This window comes from Microcebus murinus, chromosome 6 (genome assembly GCF_040939455.1).
Source record: "Microcebus murinus isolate Inina chromosome 6, M.murinus_Inina_mat1.0, whole genome shotgun sequence".
Lineage (NCBI taxonomy): Eukaryota > Metazoa > Chordata > Mammalia > Primates > Cheirogaleidae > Microcebus > Microcebus murinus.
Window position 1 is genome coordinate 3,944,375 of NC_134109.1, and position 14,604 is coordinate 3,958,978.

Here is a 14,604-nt window from a genome sequence, read left to right on the forward strand (position 1 = left end):
AGTGGTATGGGCAGAGCCTGGGCTCTTCGTCCGTCCAGCCCATCACAGCCCGGCTCTTACTGTAGTCTACAAACATCTGCAAAACAGGCGTCCACTCCTATCCTCGCCCTCCCCACGGAGCCACACCAGGGTCAAGAGGCACCTTCCCCGCGTTGCACGATAAAGCAAGGGTTCTTTTCTTCCCGGGTTGCAGAGCCCTGGGAAGGCGGGCAGGCCAGAGGGATCAACCACAACACCGATCAGCTGCACTACACCCAGCTGTGGCTCCTCCGAGCTGGGCTGAGATCCAAAGGCTGCATATGGCCCACAATCCTCCTTTCTGCTCCCCACCCCCACCCCATTGTTCTTTCAAGGAGCCCAGGAATCCTCTCTCTGGGCCAATTGCTTGGAGCACTCTCCTCCCTCACCCCCACCTCCCCCCAGTCCTGTCCAAACTCAGGCTGGGATCTCCCACCCTGCCGTATATAGGCCAAGTCACCCTGCAACTAACCGGGAGTGGTGCAGGCTTTAAGCGCCCACCCACCCTGGGGCAGTCGCCACCGAGGGGCTGTGTCTCTGGAGACATCCTGAAGCTGTCTGAGGGCACAGTGTGGAATGAGTGAAGGAACAGGGAAAACTGAGCCAGGGTGGGAACTGAAGCCAAAAAGCCCAGGGCTGACGGACCCAGCCTCCCAGCCTGGCTCTTCCGCACCACCCTCCGATGAGATCCCACCTAAGGTGGCTCCCGTAGGCCAGGTCACTGCCCCCTAACCGCCCACCCCGCCCCACCTGCGGGCCTGCTGCTCTACTCCAAACTAGTGGGGGGGATGCTGACTTCAGGCCCAGAACAGGGATGGTGGGTGCACAGCATGCCGCGCCCCTGCAGGGTGGATGGCGGGGTCCGCCCTGGAAAACCAGGGTGCTCTTAGCAGACAGGAGGAAACAGACAGTGAGCTGAGCAGGGTACCCCCAGGGTGAACCCAGAAGGGTGGGAACAGCCCTCGCCCAGCTCCGGAGAGCTCTCACCAGCCACCGAGTCGGTCGAGGCGGGGAAACCGGGCTGCAGGCCGGCCGGGCCTTGCCCCAGCCCTGTGAGCGTCCCCTCGGCCCTCAGGGCACTGAAGGCAGGGCCCACTCCGGGCTGGGTGGCGAGTCACTAAGCGCCGGGCTGGTGTCCGGGATAAGGTGGGCCGCCCGGAGCCGCGACTCCGGGACAGCGGTGGGGTGGGCAGCGCGTTTGGCCGGCACGTGGCGGTGTCCCCCGTGCACCGGAAGGCACTGGAAGAGTCAGGTTCCTGGTCTCTGGATAAAGCACCGCCCCACCCCAGTTGTCACCAGTAAAATGGGTCAACTGTTCCCTTCTCCACGGGCTGGAGGGGAGAGGCGACCAGCACCGGAGGGGGTGCCGTTGGTAAGGCGAGGCCCGGGTTTGAAAAGCCATCGGATCAATCCTCGCGAGGTGGGCTCGGGGACGGGGTTCAAAGCCTCCACATAGTCTCCCGGGTGGCAGGGGGAGCCCAGGCGCGCCAGGCCCTGCGCGCGCGCACACGCGACGCCCTGGCAGGCCCGCCGAAGCGCATGTGGCAGCGGGTCCCTCCCCCCCCACCCCCCAGCCTCGCCGGGGCGGGGCTGCAGGAAGACTGCCGGGTTCGAGCGCCAACTACCGCCCGGGCCCCTCGGGCACGAGCAGCACGTGCCTCCGCGGCCCGCGCTCCCCATCCCGGGGTGGCGTCGGGTCACTGTCATCTTTGGGGTGTGCTTTTCTGCAATCTTCTGAGCTTTTCCTAGCGACTGGGCGTTACTGTTAGAAACGGACAAGGACCCACACACACGCAGGGCCCGCGGTGCGGCGCTGTCGCCGCCCCATTTCACAGACCCGGACCGAGGAGGGCGCAGCCGCCCTGTGGGGCCTGAGCCGCCGCGTACAGGCCGGCCCCTCCCCCGCCCCAGCCCGCCGCGCCGCGGGAGGGGCCGCTGGGGGGCAGCGCGGCCGCTCGGGTTTCATCCCGCCCCCATCCCGCAGCTTGGCGCAGATGTTCTCCCGCGAGGCCTTCTGGGCCCCATTTCAGGGGCCCCGGGCTGGTTCTGGGGGGCGGGAACCGGCCGGCCAAGGCGCGTCACCACCTGGCAGGGCTTAGTGAGCACCTGGCCCCGACTGGGAGCACTGCGGGCTGGGGGGCTGGGCTGGGCTGGAAGGGCCAGAGCCTCAGGGCCCCCTGCGTGCCAGGCCCCCCACAGCCCGCGCCTTCTTCCCTCCTCCCAGCTCCCTGGTAAGGGAGAAATGATGTACCTCCGGGTACAGCCAGGGAAACTGAGGCTCAGAGAGGGTAGGTCACTCTCTCAGCTCAGGCTTTGAGCGGAGCCTTGAAGGGTGGGAAGGATCTGGACATTTGGAGCAGGGAGGGCGCAGGTTAGGTGGGGGAACAGCGTGGGCGAAGGCACAGAAGTGGGCTGGGGTGTCAGGGGCCGGACAGAGGGGTGCAGGGCGGCAGTGAGCAGGGCGAGGCCCGCTGGGGCGCAGGGCAGTGGAGGCTTAGCCGGGGAGCTGGCTGGGCGAGTGTGGTGGGGGAGTAGGGGAGGCTGTCAATGTTTGCTGGAGAGATTCTGAGGCTGGTCCGGAGCGGCCCAGAGGGCCACTGGGGTGGGACAAGTCTTGGCTAGGGTCTGTGGCACCTGGTGAGTGCTGGACGTCAGTTCTGGGGAGAAACCAAATATCTGCAGTTGTTGGGGGCTGGGTTGGATTTTTGCAGCCCTCTCTGCACACTTCTGAACTCTTAGAAAGTCTGGGTGGTTGGGCCTGGTGTCTCACACCTGTAATTCCAGCACTCTGGGAGGCCAAGGTGGGCAGATCGCTCAAGGTCAGGGGTTCAAAACCAGCCTATAAATAGAAAGAAATTAATTGGCCAACTAAAAATATATAGAAAAAATTAGCCGGGCATGGTGGCACATGCCTGTAGTCCCAGCTACTTGGGAGGCTGAGGCAGGAGGATCGCTTGAGCCCAGGAGTTTGAGGTTGCTGTGAGCTAGGCTGACACCACGGCACTCTAGCCTAAGTGACTTCACCTCAACAATAAATAAAATTAAAAAAAAAATATATATATATATATATATATATAACCAAAATCTGGGAGTGATTAGGAGGCCCGGTAAGCTCCCTGGAGGAGGAGGCACGCGGCAGTGTGATAGCCTGGCCTGAGGGCTGAGTTGCTCCATGAAGAGCGGTGGCTCCCAGGGCAGCAGGGGCCCAGGGCAGAGGACAGCCATCAAGGTGCTGGGCAAACAGGTTGGACTGGCTGGGGAGGGGCGCACAGCCTCTGGGTGGAGCACCCATGACTCTTTGCCTTGGGGCAGGTGACCTGGGAGGCCACATCCGGGGTGTCAGCCTGGGTGGGGTCTGGGCTGGCACTGGCCCACTGAGAGGTCAGAGGGTGTGGCCACAGCCAGGACCAGTACCTGAACTGTACCTCGACACCCCAAACAGAAACCTTGACCCCGCAGCCCTGACCCCACACTGAGCAAGCGCAACGCTCCCTGTACCATGGCTCAGCCAGGCTGCTCCTCGGAGGTGTCCCTACCCCTGCTGAGCACTATAACCCCACCCCGTCCCCGTATCACAGCTTCCATCCTCCCCTCTGGCCATCCTTAGACCCAGAGGAGCCTTTGGGCTCTGGCCTCAGCCTTCTGTCCGGTCCACACCACCCTGCTGGGGTGAGCCCCCCTCCCTGGGACTCATGCCCCCCCTGCAACCCTCCCCTGGCCCCTGGCTCAGGGTGCACACAGAGCCAGTTCTGATGCCCCCTCTTCCTGGACTTCAGATCACATGTCGGCCCCCCTGGGGGGACACACTGCCAGGCCTTGCAGCCTCTTGGCACATGCCGAACCCAGCTTCCTCCGTGGGGTCCACACCCCTGTGGCTTTGGGGTTCCAGCTGGCTCCAGGCCTCGAGGGCTGTGGGATTTGAGAACAAGATACTTTCCCTCTCTTTATTATCCCATAAAATGAGGATAACCTTGCCGTTGCCAAGGGGTCAACATAAAGTTCTTGGAGTGGCGCCTAGCACGGAGCGAGTGTGCAGTTTCGATGGTGTTTTGGTGTTTGATTCTGCGGAGAAGGCCTCTCACCCAGCTGGATGAGGACCCTCACAGTGGCTGTGGCAGACAGCCTCCAGCAGGCCCGGGATCCTTGCCCCCTTGTCCCCACTCCCTGTGCACCGCAAGAGCGTGGGTGGGACTAGTGACTGGTGAGTAGAACACAGGGTGTGGGACGGGGTGTCACTTCTGAGATTCACTTGTAACAAGACCAACATCTGTCATGGGGGCTTGCTCCCCCTCCCTTGTTCTCTCCGTGGGGGAAGAGGGCTGGTCAGCGGCCATGCCCCAGGCAGCCCTGGGGAGAAGCCCACGTGGCCAGGACCCGAGGCTGCTGGCAGCCAGGACGGTGAGCTTGGAAGCGGTTCCTCCCCAAGTTGAGCCTTGGGGCCTTGGGCCAGGGCCAGCAGCTAAGGCCACTTCTGGGTTATTGACCTGCCCAAACTGTGAGATAATAAATGTTTAGTTTTCAGTTGCTAAGTTTTGGGGTAACTGATTATGCAGCAATAGATACCTAATACAGAAGTTGATTGAAAAGGTCACTTAAAGTACAAGATAGCAAACGAAGGACTCAGCCACACTGGAAACATTGTGGTTAGTACACGTACTCAGTGGCCAACCTCTGGATGTGTGGCCCAGGTCATTTTCTGCATGCTGGGCCACAGCCTTGTCCGACCACCTGTGACTGGCACAGCATCTGTGGTGGCTCATCTCCACTTCTGTCACCAGAGAACTTGAAGATGCAAAGGGAGCAACTTACACCCAGGATCCTTCCGGGACTTTACATCCCCACCCCCCATCTTTATAGTTGTCTCCTCTAGACTTACTTCAACAGCAATTTAGTAAACGAAGTGACTTTTAACAAACTGTCTTAGTCCATTTTGTGTTGCTATAACAGAATACCCCAGACTAGGGTGGGAAAAGCAAAGTATTTTGCTCATGGTTCTAGAGGCTGGGAAGTCCAAGGACACAGTGCTGGCATCTGCTTGGCATCTGGTGAGGACCAAGTTTTGGAGGAGACATTCAAACCATATCACAAGTCTCCCCAACACATCAACTTAGTTTTTACTATGTATGTAGGTGTGTATTTATTTATGAGACATAGTCTGGCTCTGTCACCCAGGGTAGAGTATAGTGGTATCATCATAGCTCAATGCAACCTCAAACTCTGAGGCTGAAGTGATCTTCCTGCCTCAGCTTCCCAAGTAGCTGGGACTACGGGTGCACACCACCACACCCAGCTAATTTTTCTATGTTTTGTAGAGATAGGGTCTTGTTCCTTTTTTTTTAATTTCCCCTCCCCCCTGGGGTCTTGCTCTTGCTCAGGCTGGTCTCACACTCCTGGCCTCAAGTGATCCTCCTGCCTTGGCCTCCCCAGGAGTTTGAGGTTGCTGTGAGCTAGGCTGACGCCACAGCACTCACTCTAGACTGGGCAACAAAGCGAGACTCTGTCTCAAAAAAAAAAAAAGAAAGAAAGAAAAAAGAAACCAACAGCCAAAAATCAGCAAAGCATCATGTGGCACTTCCTGGGGTGGGCAGGGGTGGGAGGACTGGAGTGGGAGGGGGAGGAAGGCCTGGCCCCTGCAGCCAGCACCAGCACTGCTCCACAGCACTTGATGGGGTCCCTGAAATGTTTTCATTTTCTTTAAAATCAGAACGAGAAAAAATAAACTTTTAGGAAAAAGAAATATCTTAATCTACAATATTAATATATTATACCAAGGCTGTCACAAAATAAAATTTTCCTTTTTTTTTTTTGAGTCAGTCTCTCTTTGTTGCCCAGGCTAGAGTGCCATGGCGTCAGCCTAGCTCACAGCAACCTCAAACTCCTGGGCTCAAGCAATCCTCCTGCCTCAGCCTCCCGAGTAGCTGGGACTACAGGCACGTGCCACCATGCCTGGCTAATATTTTTCTATATATATTAGTTGGCCAATTGATTTCTTTCTATTTATAGTAGAGACAGGGTCTCGCTCTTCTTGCTCAGGCTGGTTTCAAACTCCTGATCTTGAGCAATCTGCCTGCCCCAGCGTCCCAGATCGCTGGGATTACAGGCGTGAGCCACCACGCCCAGCCTAAACTTTTCCTATTTTTTATGGAGAAAAGGGCCCAGAAAGACAAAATGCCTCAAGCCCACGAAAGCTGATGTCGCCTGGGACCCTCGGCAAGGTTTTGCCAAGGCTGAGTCTCAGTTTCTCAGCTCTGACGTGGGGCGACTGTGAGGCATGAGAACAAGGGAGCCGGCCAGCCTGGGTGGGGCGCAGTCTGCTCCCTCCATCTGTCCCCTGTCCTGTGGGCCTCTGCTCACCTGCTGCTGGCGCGTGGGATACAGCATACAGAGGAGACGGGTCCAGGCCACAAGAGGCTCCACAGAGAACACAACTAGCCAGACACAGGAGACTTCTAGAAAGGAAAGCTGTCACTGCAGAAACCCTCTTCTTCCTCCTACAGCTGGCGGAGCAGGCGCCGGGAGCTGGGGCCAGCTGGGCAGAGGGGCCGCAGGCTGCCACCGTCCCCCAACTGGGAAGGGCACTCTGGGGACAGGTGCCTCAGAGTTGGGAGTGTCTCCAAGGCAGGAGCAGAGCGAGGGGGAGACGGGACCTCCCAAGTCACATGCACAGCCACAGCGTCCACCCTCCTCACGTTTCTCCGGTTTGCGGGGCTGGCCGAGCGCTCCCCGTGCACCAGTGCATTGGGTGGGAGCAGTTAACTCACCTGCTGACAGGTGAGGAGGCTGCCCCTCAGGGAGGTAAGGGGTGGACGTGGGCTCTGTCCGCAGCCCTGCCTCCCAGGCCCTCACCCCTGCGCAGCCTCCAGGCCCCGGCCTGGCTCAGACACGGCCCCGTCTCGGGGACTGCGCTACCCAGAAGACGCTCAGATGTTAGAATCCCAAACAAGGTGATGGGGGCTCGGGAACGTTTGGGGCAGGAAGCCTGCCCTGGGTATCCCAGTACGCAAGGGTGCGTCTCCGCGTGATGTGACGTGTGGGCACGTGTGCGTGCGCTTGCAGACAGCGCTCTCACGCCAGCGGTCATCTCCAGCCCACACCTGGCCAGGTGCACTTCAGTATGTCCCATCGCACATAAGGCCCTCATCCCAGAGGCGGGTGTACACATGCGCCGTGCAGCGACACACACAGCCAGTGCCAGATCCGTAGCAGGTGAAACAACAAGCTCCCGCCTTCTCCTTTAAAGCTTCCTTCCCAATCCCAATTCCGACAGGCTGAGCTCCGCTCCCCACAACTGGGAAGGAAGCCGCAGGGGCAAGGCTTACCCTCCCCAGCCCTGAGCCCAGCCCCAGCAGGGCCCTCCATGTGGCCTGGGAGTGTGTGCTGGAGGGGCCTGGGGCCTCATGGGGCAGCCGACAAGCTCCCCACTAGCCTGCCAGGGCCCTGCCGGGAAGATGGAGGGTGTGGACCAGAGCCTGAGCAGAGGGGCGGGGCAGTCCGGAGGGAGTGCCAGAGGGCCCTGGTCTCTCCCAGCCTGGCCTCCCGCCGGGACCCCTGCCAGCTCCTCCCCACCCCCACGGCTCCCTCCCGGCCTGGCAGCCTCCCCTTCTCCACTCATGGTTGCAAAGAAGGCGGGAGGACCCGCTGAAGCACTGCTTCCAAGGAGTCTGGAAACTCGGGCCTGGGGGCTCAGTTCCTCCAGGGCAGACAGGAACTGGAAGAGCCTTAGAGGATGGGTGGGGTCAGGCCTGTGCATCCCTGTGCATCCCTGTCCCTGTGCAGTCTGAGGGCTGTGGGCGTTCTTGGCAGGAGCCAACCATTCCCCGGCTGGGGAGGTGAGGCCTGATGGCTGGGAGGAGCCGGGCTGGGGAAGCGCCAGCACCACGGGCCCTGACCACCTCCCCGGGGAGGATGGGCTGCTGGGCAGGGGCCTCCCGGGAGCCAGGCTCCCTGCGCATGGGGAGGTGGGGGCTGTCAAGGGCGTCGCCCCCACCCTCACTCCAAGGTGCTCTGGGGCAGATCCCTGACCATCTTGAAGGCGCGGGCCTCGGTCTCCACTTGTATGAAACGAGGGGCCTTTGAGCCCCCATGCCGGCCGCCTGGGCAGGGCCAGGCACTGGGCAGCTGGGGTCACTGCACTTGGAGGCTGCTTGCTCTTCCCACTACTCCCCCCTGCTTCCCAGGACGCAAGGGGGGCTGCAGACCCAGACCCTAGAACCCAGGACCTCAAATCCCAGATCCCCAGAGCAGGGAGCGCTGGACCAAGAACGCCCTGCAGAGCTGGGACCCGTCCTCCCCACGGCTGAGATGCTCGCCTCTCCGGGGACAGCCCCAGAAGTGAGGCAGCACCTGCCCTCGGAGTCTTGGGGGCCTAGAAACTTCCAATCAAGGGGCCAGTGAGTCCTGCCGGTTGTGGGGGCTGAACCTCATCCTGGTGGCTTTTTATGTTGCCCTGAAAGGTCCCGGGAGGACCTTTGCGCCCCCTCTTGTCTGTCTGACCCGGAGAAGCAGAAGGCCTGTGGCTATCTGCAAGGCTGCTGCGTGGCTGGTGCCCTCAGCTTTTGTCAGGCCAGGTGGGGGGACAGACAACAAGAAACTTCAGTTAGATATACTTAAAAATGTACATTATTCTATAAAAATCTAACTACTACATGCTTCATAATTTCAAAAAAAGGAAAGTTATTTGTTAATTTTAAAGTTAACTAACCTTTCAATGACTGTGTTGTGTGTGTTTTTTGTTGGAAAGCATTTGAATGTCTGGTTGCAGCATGGAGATCCACAGTTGCAGCTGATCCTCTAGATGGGTTGTCAGTCTTTTGTGACCTTAAGGGTGTCTGGATTTGGGTCAGGTAGGAGAATGTAGATTCACAGAAATAAATGGTTGAAAGGCAAGAAAGCATTTTTTGTGAAGGTTGCCAAAGGTGTGGGGATTCTATTGCATTTTCTCCATGTTTCAGTTGGATCTTTCTTAGCATCAAACAATGATTTTAAAAGTCATCTACTGGCCAGGTGCGGTGGCTCACGCCTGTAATCCTAACTCTCTGGGAGGCCGAGGCGGGAGGATTGCTCCAGGTCAGGAGTTCAAAACCAGCCTGAGCAAGAGCGAGACCCTGTCTCTAACATAAATAGAAAGAAATTAATTGGCCAACTAATATATATAGAAAAAATTAGCCGGGCATGGTGGCGCATGCCTGTAGTCCCAGGTACTTGGGAGGCTGAGGCAGGCGGATCGCTTGAGCCCAGGAGTTTGAGGTTGCTGTGAGCGAGGCTGACGCCATGGCACTCACTCTAGCCTGGGCAACAAAGCGAGACTCTGTCTCAAAAAAAAAAAAAAAGAAAGAAAGAAAAAGTCATCTACTGAGAGCTCAATCAATTCCATCTGTAGCTCTTTAGGTGCCTTGGTGATATCAGTTAGGTGAGGCTGAAATGCTAATTTGAGTGTAATATGATTCTCCAAGTCAGTGAAATGTTCATTGCACTCTCCAATTAATAGGTCTATGAAAGCTGTGTATTCTTAAAATAATTTGAATATATCATCCTGCTCATCAGTTACCTGTGCGGGCTGGGCTTGGTGGCTCACGCCGGTAATCCTTGCATTCTGGGAGGCCAAGACAGGAGGATGGCTTGAGGTCCAGAATTTGAGACCAGCCTCAGCAAGAGTGAGCACTAGTCTCTACTAAAAAAAATAGAAAGAAATTAGCTGGACAAATAAAAATAGAAAAAATGAGCCAGGTATGGTGGCATACACCTGTAGTCCTAGCTACTCGGGCGGCTGAGGCAGGAGGATTGCTTGAGCCCAGGAGTTTGAGGTTGCTGTGAGCTAGGCTGACGCCACAGCACTCACTCTAGCCTGAGCAACAAAGCGAGACTCTGTCTCAAAAAAAAAAAAAAAAAATTACCTTTGCTAACTGTGAAAAAAAGACTTCATCCAAAATTTCCTTTTAAGAAGAAACATTTTGGCTGGGTGAGGTGGCTCACGCCTGTAATCCTAGCTCTCTGGGAGGCCGAGGCGGGCGGATTGCTCGAGGTCAGGAGTTCGAAACCAGCCTGAGCAAGAGCAAGACCCTGTCTCTACTATAAACAGAAAGAAATTAATTGGCCAACTACTATATATAGAAAAAATTAGCTGGGCATGGTGGCATGTGCCTGTAGTCCCAGCTACTTGGGAGGCTGAGGCAGGAGGATCGCTTGAGCCCAGGAGTTTGAGGTTGCTGTGAGCTAGGCTGATGCCATGGCACTCACTCTAGCCTGGGCAACAAAGCGAGACTCTGTCTCAAAAAAAAAAAAAAAAAGAAAAAAGAAGAAACATTTTGAAGACAGATAGCTTTTTTCAAAATGCTTGGATTTTTTTTGCCACATAACATATATAGATTTAGTTTTACCTTGCAAAGAAATATTCAAGTCATTTTGATTTGACATATCACACAGAAATGCTGGCTTCCTATAGAAATCTTCTTTCAATAATTCACATTGCTGATTCTGCTCTTCATAAACTTTATCTGCTCCCACAGAGATAAAATTTTGGCTGACACCTGTCCCTGCTGATAGCCAACACTCTTTAGAATGATACAGCAAACCCACACTGAATAACTTATGGTTCAATTTTTTTTCTTTTTTGAGACAGAGTCTCACTCTGTTGCTCTAAGTAGAGTGCCGTGGCGTCAGCCTAGCTCACAGCAACCTCAAACTCCTGGGCTCAAGCAATCCTCCCGCTTCAGCCTCCCAAGTAGCTGGTACAGGCACACACCACGACACCTGGCTAATTTTTATATTTTTGGTAGAGGCGAGGTCTTGCTCTTGCTCAGGCTGGTCTCAAACTCCTGGTCTCAAGAGATACACCTGTCTCAGCCTCCCAGAGTGCTGGGATTACAGGTGTGAGCCACCACACCCAGCCTGTTAATGCTTTTTTTTAATCTGTGCAATAAACCCTTCATGTTTTCCTGTCATGGAAGGTGCAACATCTGTACATATACTCACTAAATTTACCAAATTCGGTCCGACTTCACGACATTTATTTTGAAAGTTGTTGAAGATGTCTATTCCTCATGTTCTGTTTGCAAGAGTGCCCAAAGCAAGTAACTCTTCGTAGCAAAGAAAATCTTCTGTTATGACCTGAATGAAGTATAAAAGTATATGAGTATAAAACCTGCACCGAGTCAGTAGTATCAGTTGATCCATGCAAAGCGATAGACTAATATATATTTTCCTTTTGAAGTATTGCATGAAGTTGTTCTGTTAAGTTGAAGGCTAATTCATGCTGTCCATCACTTATGGTTCTCCTTGAAAGAGGCAGTTTGTACTTTGAAACGTCATCGGGGTCTAAGCATCCTATACCTTTCACAGTGCCTTCGTTCACAATTTCTACATCACTGAATGGCTTCCCTTTTTTCCTGAGCATGTAAGCTACTTTATAAATTGCTTCAGTGGTATTATTTCCAGGTCTTATTGCTGCTTGAAAGAATTGTCTTTGCTTTTGCTTTTCATCTCTTAATTTCTGCAGTACAACCTTTCGAGCCTCTCCCTCTAACTTAAAATATTTGTGATCCCTATGAGTGTTATAATGCTGATGAACATTGAATTTCTTTAATGTTGATATTGCAGTATCAGAAAGCAAGCAAATCATCTTATCTTTAGCAGAAACAAGGTAATATTGCAATTCCCAGTCCTCATTAAAAACCTGTTTTCTTGGCCAGGCGCGGTGGCTCACGCCTGTAATCCTAGCTCCTGGGAGGCCGAGGCGGGCGGATTGCTCGAGGTCAGGAGTTAAAAACCAGCCTGAGCAAGAGCGAGACCCCGTCTCTACTATAAATAGAAAGAAATTAATTGGCCAACTAAAAATATATACAAAAAATTAGCCGGGCATGGTGGTGCATGCCTGTAGTCCCAGCTACTCGGGAGGCTGAGGCAGGAGGATCGCTTGAGCCCAGGAGTTTGAGGTTGCTGTGAGCTAGGCTGACACCACGGCACTCACTCTAGCCCGGGCAACAAAGCGAGACTCTGTCTCAAAAAAAAAAAAAAAAATCTATTTTCTTCCTTTAGTATTCTCTTGGTCTTCTTTGACATGATGGGGCTGTTAAGCAGAAGCAGAGAGAATTAAAAAATACCCTCGAGCTGTGCAACTATTCACAAATGCCACTTCAAACAGAAACGCACTGCACCATTGTCAGACTGGTGTAATCGACCCCTGCAATCTGTCGCCAACCAGCCTGGTGCGGCAGTGGCCCCAGTCAGGCGGGGGAAGTTAGAACTAAAGCATGAGCGTAGCAGCAGTCCATCTAGCCCTGATGGCTTACTAACGTTCTCATTGTGCGGGTCAACCTGGGAGGATTAGTTCATTTAAATTTATTATATTTTATACTTAGGTGTTTTAAATATGTTCATTTTAAAAATAAAGGCCGGGCATGGTGGCTCACGCCTATAATCCTAGCACTCTAGCACTTATAATCCTACTATAGCACTCACACCTATAATCCTAGCACTCCTGCCTTGGGAGGCCAAGGCGGGAGGATCACTCGAGGTCAGGAGTTCGAAACCAGCCTGAGTGAGATCCTGTCTCTACCAAAAATAGAAAGAAATTAATTGACCAACTAAAAATATATATACAAAAAATTAGCCAGGCGTGGTGGCGCATGCCTGTAGTCCCAGGTACTTGGGAGGCTGAGGCAGGAGGATTGCTTGAGCCCAGGATTTTGAGTTTGCTGTGAGCTAGGCTGACGCCATGGCACTCACTCTAGTCTGGGCAACAAAGTGAGACTCTGTCTCAAAAAATAAAAAAATAAATAAAGTAAAAATATAAAAGATGAACAAAATGTATTAATAAAAATAGGAAGATTAGTTTTGTAAAATTTGTATTCAGTCAAAGGCTTCACTTAAGGACCTAGAAGGCCACATGTGGCCTTAAGGCCTCAGGTTCCCCACCCCTGGGCTAGGAAATCCTCTCTGTCCCAGGGAACCTTCTCTGCTGCCTGGCTGGGGCAGCTCACCGAGGTCGGGCGGGGAGGACAGGGTGCCCGGCCGCCAGAATTTTTACATGCCCTCATAGGCATGTGCTATGGGCCCCACTCCCCGAGTGCCCCCCTCCGTCGCAACTGGGCCCCCGAAGTTCAGAGTTCCTGCTCTTCCAGCCAGCCCACCCAGGCCTGCCCCCAGGCCCTCAGAGGGGTGAGAGCCGCAGGTGGCTCCGGGAAGGGGCGGAGTGGCCCAGGCTTGCTTCCATGCCAGGCACTTCCCGGCTCACGCCCTGGTGAAGACTTCAAGGCTGTGTTAATCAGTTTTCAGGTTGAAAAATCAATAATCAGGTTTTATGCTTTTGCAAATCTGTAAATTTTGGAACAGGCAACTTTTACATGGGAGCAGCTTCTATTCTCGTTTCCGGCCTGCCCGGGCTCCCTGCTGCAGGGGCGCAAAAAGTCAAGGTAGGGAGGGGCTTGGGGAGGATCTTCCTTCACCCTTAATTTCCAGACCGAGCTCAGTGGGGTGAGGGTTTGCCCAGGGGCACGCAGCTGGCCAGCGGTCATGGCAGAGACTGCTCACTCCTCCAGGTTCCTGCCCCCATTCCCACCTCGTGATCCAAGGGAATAGAAACTTCGATTTGCTGCCTGGAATTAAGACATTTCCCGGCCTCCCCTACACATAGGTGTGGCCATGTGACTAACTTTTGGCTTTGATGTGCCATAGTGTGTTTGATTTCAGAAAGAGTCCTTAAAGGGCGAGGCACAGCCTACTCCCCTTTCTCCTTCCTGGTGCTTCTAGAATGGCAGGAGCTTCAGCAGCCATTTTGACCACAAAGTGACCTTGGAAATGAAGCCTGCTTGGCAGAGCCACAGTACAGAAGGAGCCCGGGTTCCTGACACTGTGACACCACTTGCCCTACAAGCCCTGACCAACCCTGAACACCTCGGCCATGAGACAAAAGTAAGCGTCCGTCCTGTCTAAGCTGCTGCTGTTTCAGGCTTCCCTTTGGCTCTGCCGTCTCCGGCAAGCCTGGCGCCCCTCTTGCTCTTCCGGAGTTTCTTTTCTCAGGAGGCAGAGCAGGCGCAACGCCTCGTGGGGGAGGCAGGGCCCCGAATGATTTTTGGTAGCTTAGCCCCTTCTCACAGGAAATCTTACTCAGAAGCTCAACAACAACGTCACCTGCACAACAGAGAACTCCAGTTGGAAGGAGGGGGGTGGGAGTGTCACCTACTTGGCCTCCCGTCGTGGGTCCCACAGTCCCTAGGCAGCTGCCAGGGCCGCCTTCTCAGAAGCACCTTCCTGCCGCTCCCCTCACCCCAGGTGGCAGGACCAGGTCCCCGGCTGCAGTGACTCAGCCTGGGAGGCACCAATAGCCATTACCCCTGGGGCCAGGGGGCGGGGGAGGGTGGCTCTGTCACCTGGGAGCATCTTCGGCACCAGGGACTCAGGGCACACCAGCAGCCTCCCCGAGCCCGCCCCATCCCATGAGGACAGGTGTGAGAAGCAGCAGGTCCCATTTTTTCCAGGACACTGCCTGGGGAGCTGGAGCCGGGGCCAAGCCCGGGGGGGCATGAGGGGCCTGAGCCACAGCCCCGCCAGTCCCTTCAGCTCCACCTCCATCAACAGGAAGCAAATGAA

The 14,604-nt window shown here is 55.0% G+C and overlaps 1 long non-coding RNA gene across 1 annotated transcript in view; it reads right to left on the reverse strand.

The window, feature by feature from the left end:
* Positions 1-11,119, reverse strand: part of LOC142871361 (uncharacterized) — a 40,715-nt gene extending 29,596 nt beyond the window's left edge. The window contains exons 1-2 of the long non-coding RNA XR_012919606.1: positions 10,990-11,119; positions 9,566-9,688 (exon numbers count right to left, since the gene is read on the reverse strand). This is a non-coding gene — a long non-coding RNA (uncharacterized LOC142871361). The remainder of the gene's footprint in view (positions 1-9,565; positions 9,689-10,989) is intronic.
* Between the last annotated feature and the right edge of the window lie 3,485 nt (positions 11,120-14,604).